The sequence below is a fragment of the Mizuhopecten yessoensis genome, unplaced genomic scaffold (genome assembly GCF_002113885.1).
Source record: "Mizuhopecten yessoensis strain PY_sf001 unplaced genomic scaffold, ASM211388v2 scaffold11169, whole genome shotgun sequence".
Taxonomy (NCBI): Eukaryota; Metazoa; Mollusca; class Bivalvia; order Pectinida; family Pectinidae; genus Mizuhopecten; species Mizuhopecten yessoensis.
This window is the reverse complement of record NW_018408914.1, coordinates 179,943-191,756: the sequence shown is the minus strand read 5'-3', so window position 1 is coordinate 191,756 and position 11,814 is coordinate 179,943. Positions and strand designations below refer to the sequence as shown.

Genomic DNA, 11,814 nt, shown 5'->3' with positions numbered 1-11,814 from the left:
ATGGAGGAGGTATATAAGGTGAAATAAAACAAATCAAAGCTAACAAATGAGTATTGCACCGCTATTTACATTTCTGTTAGCCCAGCAAATATGGAGGTGGAAGGAAACAAGACTCACATCATAGTACATGTAAAATGTATATTTTGCTTCCTTGCGATTCTTTTTGAAGTCAAAATGTCAAACGTCAAGCTCAGCTATATGGGCAGATTGCTTCTTGATAATTATGGGGGATATATTGCCACAAGGCGGGGCCCTTACTGACCTGTCAGTGTTCTAGTTACAGCATATCAAGCCAGGACCGGGATCTATTGGTAGTCTGGACACATTTAAAGCCTTCTTTTGATATTGACCTTCATTTATTTTGTCAAAATTACCCCTTTTCAGGCCTATATATTCCTGTAAATTTCTTATCCACTAAATGTTCTTTCTTAAAACAGACCATAATTTCAAAGATTTTAATAGAATAATTTCACTTCTGTTAGATGTTTTTTTTTTTTCTATATAAAGTAAATCTTATTTGTCTGGTTTGTTGTAAAATCAACTGTAAAATGAGAAACATGATGACATATTGATGATGTGATATATGTTGTTGTTTATTTGTTCATGTAAATAAAATATGTGTGAGATGTTGCCTGAAGGTATCGTACAACCTGTACAAAATAGACAAACCTAGTGAAGTGTAGACCTGTTAAAGTCATGTCTTTTGTCAGAAAACAATGTGATATGAAGTGAAATATGACAGTATTTTGATTACTACTTATATACTCTTTCTTGTCATAATGTTACTAAGATATGTTAGTGAAGATTACCTTTCCAATATATGATTGGTCTATTGTTTACACCAAACAGCAATATGAAAATGAACTTGCAGGGCCTGGGTCCCATTGCATTCTTTTTCATACATTTAACCTTGTACTATTGATTTTATCAAGTAACATGTTCTGCTGTGTGCAATACAACATGATAGTAATGGAAGTTCATTTCCATTCAAATAATATAAAATTCAAATACATACATTACATAGAGAAAAAATATACAATGAAAAGTTGATATTAACAGAAATGTTACATAAAGCAGAGTGATATTATGGGGAATTCACTACTTGGTTACTGGTGAGAATGCAAGAATACAGTTGTTACAAGCTAAGCTCTACGATACTGTGCCAAATATGTATGAAACCTTCAATTTGCCTGTTTGGATCTAAATATATTTAATGCTTTGAGGTAAAAGTCAACTTATAAAATTAACACTACAAACTTCAGAATTATTAGATTATCTCCAACTCGTTCCTTCAGCTATCGTTTGAACCTTCAAAGCAGGAGAATCTCTTGAGAACCAGTTATAGGCTGTATACTGGCTTAATCAGTATAAAAGTGGTGAACGGTTGGATCATTCAGGTAGTAATGTAGGGAAATAAAACTGGATAATCAACGGTCTGGGGCAACACAGGTAGGAGCAGGAAGGAAACGTCCATCAATGTTCCCTGTAGGAGTAAAACAATAAACATTGTTGACATTTCTATCATTTTAGATTATTTCTACAGGTAAGTCGTTAACTAGATACTCACCTGTGTTGATGGAGATTCCACAGGTAGATATAGACTGGAGGTTAAAGTTAACGATACAACAGAGTGACCAAGACAGAAACCAACAGCAAATCAATCAGTCATTAACAGATTAAGAGTCTGCCCTTGTGTTTCTAGTCTGACTAGAATTCTTTCATACTATGGTATGTAGGAATGTTTGCTTCATTAAGTATTTAATTTATTCACAAATTTACTGATCACTGAATTTTTCACCTGGACTTAACATACAGAATGGATTAACATTCTTGTCTGGATGAAACCCCACAGTTGATTTAAGAGAATAGTTCATTCACAAACATGATCATCGTTGAGTTAGATATATTTCACCCGCTCTCAGCTTTCAGCGACATTTAAAGATCTAGTGTTACCTNAACTAAATAAAGTTATAACTTTATGATACCTTTTTCCATGTGCTTTAGTGGCTAAATGTAACTTTTGTGTACCTTTTATTTGCCAATAAAGTGATGATTGAACTGAACAATGTGTTTGAGTGTAACTTTTTAATACCTTTTTGTAACTTTTTAGTACTAGATTGAAACTCTCTTCTCACAAGGTTCCAATCTAGCATCAAAAGTTATAACTTTTTTGTACCTAAAAAGAAGTAACTTTTTTGTAACTTTTTTCGGTATGGGTACTGGCTTAATCAGTATAAAAGTGGTAAACGGTTGGATTATGGTAGTAATGTAGGGAAATAAAACTGGATAATCAACGGTCTGGGGCAACACAGGTAGGAGCAGGCGCAGGTTATCAACGTTCCCTTTAGGAGTAAAACAATAAACATTGTTGACTTTTCTATCATTTTAAATTATTTCTACAGGTAAGTCGTTAACTAGATCCTCACCTGTGTTGATGGAGATTCCACAGGTAGATATAGACTGGAGGTTAAAGTTAACGATACAACAGAGTGACCAAGACAGAAACCAACAGCAAATCAATCAGTCATTAACAGATTAAGAGTCTGCCCTTGTGTTTCTAGTCTGACTAGAATTCTTTCATACTATGGTATGTAGGAATGTTTGCTTCATTAAGTATTTAATTTATTCACAAATTTACTGATCACTGAATTTTTCACCTGGACTTAACATACAGAATGGATTAACATTCTTGTCTGGATGAAACCCCACAGTTGATTTAAGAGAATAGTTCATTCACAAACATGATCATCGTTGAGTTAGATATATTTCACCCGCTCTCAGCTTTCAGCGACATTTAAAGATCTAGTGTTACCTGTTGTAGCTGTAACACCTGTAGAACTGGGCGGTCGTGTCCTGTCCAGGAGTAATTATGGTTGGCACTTACACCTGTAACAGAGATAATACAGGTAAGGGGCCAGTATGATGGTCAGTCACCTGTGAGTTAAAACCTGACCATTCACGATAATAATGCTACTTTTTACAAATTTGGGAGATTGGACCAATAAGAATGCTGACGGGCAAATAATTTTAATTATTTCAATACGGTCATCAGTAATTGACTTGGTCATCACAGTGGTCATTCAGGGTTCAAAGGATAATTACCAAGAGTTTGTCTCAGTTTAGACACAGGCCCAGAATTTCATTTAGCTATTAAGTAATTTGACCTAATTGATTTTGAAAAAGATGAAGTATTTGTTTTTTGTTATAACTGGAATTAAGTTCGGATTATAAAGAGACTTCTAGCTGCCGCTGTTTCATCAGCACCATAGTCGCACGCTAGGAGGTAGGAGCTTACTGCTGTGAACTTGGGAGTCCACTATCATTCTTTCGCATCTATGAAATATTAACACTATAACTTGAACCAGACACAGTTCAATGCGGAGTTATGTTTTTGGTAGTTGAACGAGGATCCATAATTGATGTGAATACTTTCAATGTTAATGAATTCCTTGAACAGTTGTCACCTCGTGCGTTCAGAAGAAATTAACATGTACATTGTAAAATAAAGATGTTATGTATCGATTTAAAAGCAAAAAACTGCAATGTACTATAAATTGAGGTCAAAAAGTGGTCGCCTGGCAACAGGAAGTGACCTCTCATCATCAAGTGACCTGACAGAGGAAGTGGTAGATTAACCAAGGTCACTTCACATAGTCATCCTCTCCCTCGGAAGTGTCATCGATCAAAACTCATGATCTCATGCCTTCAAATAGAACTCAAACAAAAACTTGTTATGTTTCACTTGTGTACCTTTAGTGATACAGTGAATGGTAGGTTGGTACAGTGGATAGCGCTCTCGCACGTCCCTGATCGGAAGTGAAAAGGTATACCTGGCAGACAAATGGTCGCTGGGTACTCTGGTTTCATCCCACATTAAGACCCTCCTTCCATCTGGGCCAACAAGAATGATTGATATATGATTGATTAAATAAGTCCGAAAAACTTGTTTTGTAATTGTTGTGGAAACAATAGATTTTAAATCATTATCGAATGATGCAGCTGATATTTTTTATCTTGAAAGGTATTCTTTTAAAATGTTGTTGATATTATATTATATAGAGTTATTTTTAAATCTATTTAAATTGATATTGGAATCTTAAAAGCCGAAATGAATTTTAAAAAGAAAAATCAACCTTCACAATAATTGTCAGCACATGCCATTTTTTGACTTACTTTCTCTACTGAACTGAATGTCTAATAAACTTGATGCAAATATTATTCAATAGAAATGTTCTTAAAATAAGATGTATTAAACCTTTTATAAAGTTAGTCCTTTTAGCTTATAAAGCACGTTTAATATAAAAATAATATTTTTTAATATTATCCTTTGTGTTTACATCTTATGTCGGGAAACAAGAGGAATGTGATTTCCTAGCTTGTATACGAGATCAACCATGAACGTGAGATTTGAGACTCGGGAGTTTTCTATATAGTGTGTTAATTGTATACTGATCGGGCTGTGTCATGTTTGGGGTGTCATATCTAAACTAAGAAGCTTTCATTGTTAAACAGGAGGTCCTGAGTTAAGTCGAGTGATTTAAATCATTACTAACTCAACAGCAAAATGATCTGGAGCTTGTATTTTAGACAAACACATCTAATAAGTAAACATGCCGGAAAGTTCATCACTTGATTATTCCAATGCAACAAACAAATTTGAAATGTTTAGGTCACATATACCAGGTTCATTAGTATAAACCAATAATTATGAAGAATTTTATAAAAAAAAATGAAGTTTGATTTCCGGTGCTGGAGGTCTTGGTCATTGTTTGAAGTCACAAATAATGTATTGTTCTTGATGAAGCTCTTTCTGTATCCAATCGTCACATTAGTAATAAGGGATCAACAAAATTGTTACTTACTTTGTAACTTAAAGAATCTTTATACTGAATTTATATTCATGAATCTTGAGACTGAATTGTATTTGTCATGAATCTGATTATACTGAAATTAAAAGTCACAAATCTTTGTAATGTATATTTACGATTGTATCGAACAAAATTAAATAAATGTTGTCAATCCTGTTTGAATAACATGAAATTTTAGTCGCTAAAATAAAAAGTAGTTTGAACAATCAGAGTGGACATCCGCAAAAATCTTGACAAACATTGAAGTTGTTGATAGAGGACGACACAGCTTGGTAAGATACATTTGCAAATCTGGCGATGAATAATGTTAAACAGGTTTTATTCTTATATTTACTAACATACTAATAATCGCTTTTCAAGCTCAATTTGCACATAATTGCAAACCAGAAGTAAGTATGTAGGCCACAAAGCAGTACATGTTTTCTGGAGTATTGACGGAACTTCATTGTAATATTATCAAAAGGTGAAGGGTAGATGAAACTGCATAGTGCGACCGACCCCCTGGTCAAACCTGCTAGCTTTGGCACATGTACGGGTCACATCAATGAATAGATCAGGAACCTAAGGCCAGGTTCCGTTGCGATTATATAATTGTAAATAAAGAAGTATTATGACAATACACACATCTATTCTCTCAGTGATGCGACACGAACGTTCTGCGCTCCATACTGAATTACTCAACGAGAAATCTTCACCACAGACTGAGAACCTTTCGGTTCAGAACACAAGTAGGCTATTATTGGTGACCGTTGAGGATGAAATGTTTGGACCAAATCGTTAGAGAAGCGTGCCCAGTATGTGGTCATCATTCACTTTGTTATACTGGATACCCTTGACAGTCCACATGGTGAACTTAAACTGTTGATAAATCTCTAGCTATATGTACCCTTGATAAATCTCCAGCCCTTGAGATCCTTACCTAGCCCCAGAGTGTGACAGAACTGGTTTGTGTATATAGGGCATCATTGTGTATTGTATAACTGGACAGTGTTTTGGGGGCAGTCACGGGTCAGTTGTGGTCAGTCCAGGGAATACATCACTATGTGGGTGACTTGGGACAAAATCATATTTTATAGGTCTACACAGATAAGTTACCAGACACATCCTTTATCTTAATGTGTGGAGGTTAACACCTTAGAAGACAGAATCTGCAGCCCTTTCCATCATAATCTTTTTGACCACAGTGTGGCCTCAATCCAAATTTGGTCTTTATTTTGATGGATGGTTTTTTTTCTGTATTTTGAAATCTTAACCATTTTAACTGCAGTAGAATCTTATTCAAAGGATTTTGTTTGATTTCTATTGAGAATTTCTTTTTGTTATTTTTTTTTATTTTTTTTGTGTGTAAATTTGAAAGCATTTTGTTTAGAGCAAATGAGTTGTTGTGTTGCCACATTCCGCCAATGGCTACCTTTGATATTGAAAGGATAGTATAAAAGCTTCAAACTGTGTTCTTCGAGAGACACTTCCTGAGAGGAGAAATATGGGGACTGTTTGGAGTGGGTGTACATTGATATACCATGACATCTGTCCTGGAATGTTCTCGGCAAGGTGTTAAGCTGATCAAGAGGAGACATATAATAGGGGAAGCATGATTGTCACCTAGACCACTACATGTCACGGACAATCGGTAAGAATTTCCGCAGGAGAATAATTATGCACCTGATATGTTGACTTATATATCGGTATCGGTATGCAATCAATACACATTTGTGCACTTGCTATTTGGTACATGTATCCTCATGGACGTTCTTGTCACAATGACTTTGCATGATATTCAACAATTTTAATCACATTTTTATTTTGCCTTATATTTTTTGTCTCAATATATCTCAACAGTGAGTTTTTCTGCATTGTTATTTTCATCTTTTAGTATTTGGTTATCTTGGCAATGAGATTTAATCTGAAAATGAAATTTAATAGTATTTTCCAGTAGTAACAAAAAGTTTTTTTTGTGTTTAATTGTGAGAGTACCAACTTTGAGTCACTGGAGAAATTTGATCTTGGGTTTCTGTTACCATGGTAATAATCATTATGTATTATGTTACCATGGAAATGATATTAAGTTAGTGTTGTGTTTTGGGTTGCACTACTTACCCAGGTAAGTACATATCATTATCTTACCTTTGATGTTCAACATGGTGACTTGCATTGCATTATGTAAATTGCACAATCATCTAGTTGATCTTCTTCCCTAAGATATGACATTGTCAAAAAGGTCAAGGTCAAATGTCTAATGGTGGCCTCCGTATTGAGTGAACAGACCTGTTTTATCTAGTTCTATCTTCTACACTTTTGGTGTAAGTCTTTTATATTGAGATTGTTATCAGAGATGCTACTCTCTGTCTTTCCTTCAGCTGGATTTTAAATTTTCCAGTTTGGTATTTATTTTAGGGTTGATATTAGCTTACACAGTCAACCAATAAAAAACAATAACAAATGCAATTAATATTTCAAAATAAAGAAATTTGGTTTTTACACGTCTGCTAGATCATGGTTTCAACTTCCAATTGAATTTTTAATTTGTATTTGTGTATTGTTGTATTAAATGGTCTATTGTGGTGTTGTATGACAAGTTTGGTGGGGATACAACAAAGATAGCCTCTATACCTTACCAGAGAGTCTCTACACCACCAAGTCTATACAAGGCTGTGACCGACAGTCGGCTTCAGCTTCTGTTGGGAAATCTTACTGTGAAACTATCAGTGAGTAGAAATGTGTTATCATGTGTGCATTCCAGTGGCAATATTTTAATTCCTATCAACTGACTTTGTAGGTCGGTATGTTTTGTAACACCTACTTTTTGACAATACGAGAGTCTTGGTATCGAGCTATTCATATACTTTATTATATCAGAATGAAATTATCACAGGTGTTTTACATAATCCTTACTAATCTGATAAAGCTATTTTTGTAACAATTACCTATTTACAGTTTAATGCCAAATAAATAAGATATATTGTGAAGACTGGGGACATTCTTATTCTGGATTATATCTTTGCATATGACAACTTGAAAAGTTCCTGTTGTCTTATTTTTATGTGATTATACGGTCACAAATGGCGGCGGAGAAAAAACTGCTACAACTGGACGTGCAGTGTCTGTGTAGTCAGGTAGTTGTGTAGGGATGACAGAAAACGCCATAGCTATGATCTGTTATGGCTGATTTACTGTTGGTTTGTCACTTATTGTCAGGTAATGATTCCACGATGTCTGGTCAGATCCAATCACTCTGTTCATCACTGGTCAGTCTTACAGCAAATATCCTTAAGTTTTGGTACAATTATTTAGTTATTTCTTTCTGTCACTGTAAACTTGTATTTTTTCTTTTGATAATAATATTAGAAGAACTTCACCATAGTAAAATGAGGAGTATGTCATTTGTACAGGAAGTCTCCTGGAGACTCAACGCAATGCATATATATATACTGACAGTAATCGTTTGTACAAAACATTTCATTGTATCTTGACTCTCAGACATTTACCACAGGTAAGAGGCCAATAGTGATGAATGGAGTCTCTTTTTGCTGTGATTGTAAAACCTGTGACTTTGGTGATGGATCGAGAGGAAATCCAGAAGAAACACTTCTGTGATACTTACAGATGTTCTGGTTTGGAAATTGATTATGTTTGAATGAAGTCGACAGGAAAGGACAAGTGAGGAACAATTGACCTTAATACACCACAAAAACAGGTGTATGTGGATTACTTAGGTGTTGTGTTGGTACAGAGCCAGAGATAGGTGTGACAAGGCAGTGAGGTATCATACTGGGATATATTGGAGGCTAACACTTATAATGTCTGATAAACTCTCACGGTAAGTTTTTTTTTATCACAACCTTGGCCTTGTGACTATGATCAAACACAAGCTATCATTATCATTATTGTATATTTTCTACTTTGTTCTGTGTTATTCATAAAGCGTTTTAAACATGAAGTGTATGATATTATAAGCACCTATTTTTCCAGTAAAGATGCTAATTCGATCGCTTTGTTTTGTAGATTTGTTTACATTGTAAAATTGCTTAAAGTCTTTGTTCTGATATGATAAACTATCAGATTTTTTTTTAGTGTAGGACATATTTGCCAACCGTTGACAAGTGCTATCTCATGAAAAAGCACCTATTTTTCAGTGAAGTTGCTCTAATTTGATGGCTTTGTTCCTGAAGATTTATACTTGGTAACAGTACATCTAAATGTTAACATTGTAAAATTGCTTAAAGCCTTTGTTCTTGTACAATAAATTATCAGATACGGAAATTTTATAGGACAAATTTGCCAACCGTTCAAATATTGCATAGGGAGGTATGCCATGGCAAAATAAAAATGTCTAAAAGAGACTTCAGAAACCTTTATTGGACAAAACCAGGGGGTAAAAATAAGATATTATAAACTGTTTATGAATGAATAAAAAAAGGGAAAGCAATAATGTAGGGAATTTAGCTGATTTCAAATGTCAATGATGGTGAAAATCAGGAATCTCCCTCCAAAATAAAGATTCAGGGAAAATATGTTGTCTGAAACTTATATTTACCCGACATTTACCTGACACACCATATATACCTGACATTTTCCTGACATTTACCTGACATTGGACACCATATGTACCTGACATTAACCTGACATTGATCAGTATATCTACCTGACATTGGACACCATATGTACCTGACATTAACCTGACATTGGACAGTATATTTACCTGACATTAACCTGACATTGGACAGTATATTTACCTGACATTAACCTGACATTGGACAGTATATCTACCTGACATTTACATGACATTGGGCAGTATATATACCTCACATTTACCTGACATTGGACAGTATATCTACCTGACATTGGACACCATATGTACCTGACATTTACCTGACATTGGACAGTATATCTATCTGACATTTACCTGACATTGGACAGTATATATACCTGACATTAACCTGACATTGGACAGTATATATACCTGACATTTACCTGACATTGTACACCATATGTACCTGACATTAACCTGACATTGGACAGTATATCTACCTGACATTAACCTGACATTGGACAGTATATCTACCTGACATTGACCTGACATTGGACACCATATGTACCTGATATTTAACTGACATTGGACAGTATATCTACCTGACATTTACATGACATTGGGCAGTATATATACCTCACATTTACCTGACATTGGACAGTATATCTACCTGACATTGACCTGACATTGGACAGTATATCTACCTGACATTAACCTGACATTGGACAGTATATCTACCTGACATTGGACACCATATGTACCTGATATTTACCTGACATTGGACAGTATATCTACCTGACATTGACCTGAAATTGGACACCATATGTACCTGACATTAACCTGACATTGGACACCATATGTACCTGACATTAACCAGACATTGGACAGTATATCTACCTGACATTGGACAGTATATATACCTGACATTGGACAGTATATCTACCTGACATTCACCTGACATTGGACACCATATGTACCTGACATTAGACAGTATATCTATCTGACATTTACCTGACATTGGACAGTATATCTACCTGACATTGGACAGTATATAAACCTGATATTTACATGACATTGGACAGCATATCTACCTGACATTGGACAGTATATTTACCTGACATTTACATGACATTGGGCAGTACATATACCTGACATTGGACAGTATATCTACCTGACATTTAAATGACATTGGGCAGTATATATACCTCACATTTACCTGACATTGGACAGTATATCTACCTGACATTGGACGGTATATAAACCTGATATTTACATGACATTGGACAGCATATCTACCTAACATTGACCTGACATTGGACAGTATATTTACCTGACATTGACCTGACATTGGACACCATATATACCTGACATTGGACACCAAATATATCAGACATTGGACAGTATATCTACCTGACATTGACCTGAAATCAGACACCATATATATATGACATTGGACAGCATATCTACCTGACATTGACATGACATTGGACAGTATATTTACTTGACATTGACCTGACATTGGACACCATATGTACCTGACATTGGACACCATATATACCTGACATTGACCAGACATTGGACACCATATATATCTGACATTGTACAGTATATATACCTGACATTTACCTGACATTGGACAGTATATCTATCTGACATTTACCTGACATTGGACAGTATATCTACCTGACATTGGACAGTATATCTATCTGACACTTACCTGACATTGGACAGTATATATACCTGACATTGGACAGTATATCTACCTGACATTTACCTGACATTGGACAGTATATCTACCTGACATTGGATACCATATATACCTGACATTGGACAGTATATATACCTGACATTTACCTGACATTGGACAGCATCATTTTGTAATGTAATTTTGATGGATGATATGTTTTCCTGATATATAGGTCTGCATAACAAATTTTGGTGTAAGCATGATGATGCTTGTGAACTTAAGTCTGATTTTCAACATACATGTTTTGCGTGTTACCTAGATTTGGTTTAATTTGCTATTTCCAGGTAGATGAGAAGACATGGGGTTTGTCACTATTTTCGATCCCAGTTATAAGTTGATTGGTTGTGAGGGATGATGTTGGATTCGTTTGTCCAGATTATTGGAATATTTCAGGTTTGATATTGGATTATAAAGTTCAAAGACATTACCTGAACACAGGTATGGTCCAGGAGAGTTAATGAGGAAAGTCACTAGTGTTGATATTGTTATTGTATCAACTTATTGGATTAGTACAGATTAGAGGATTAAGTGTTGTAAGATTTGGGTCAGTGTCCGTCCATGCCAGGTACTGACCAGGTCAGAGGTCAACTTTTACCTGGCTGTACAGTTATGTATATAATTAGGTGCCACTTGTAATGTATACCTTTGTTGTATTCTGTCTTGAATGTTCA

At 35.0% G+C, this 11,814-nt stretch overlaps 1 protein-coding gene across 2 annotated transcripts in view; it reads left to right on the top strand.

Annotated features, from left to right (window-relative positions):
- Positions 1 to 11,814, top strand: part of LOC110467302 (rho GTPase-activating protein 20-like) — a 205,410-nt gene that overhangs the window by 14,939 nt on the left and 178,657 nt on the right. Inside the window, exon 1 of one of the 2 annotated variants that reach the window (XM_021524378.1) lies at positions 8,605 to 8,685. The exons of the other annotated variant lie outside the window; for it this stretch is intronic. The gene's annotated coding sequence lies outside the window, so the exon portion shown is untranslated. Of the gene's footprint in view, positions 1 to 8,604; positions 8,686 to 11,814 lie in introns of those variants that run through there. 2 annotated transcript variants of the gene reach the window in all.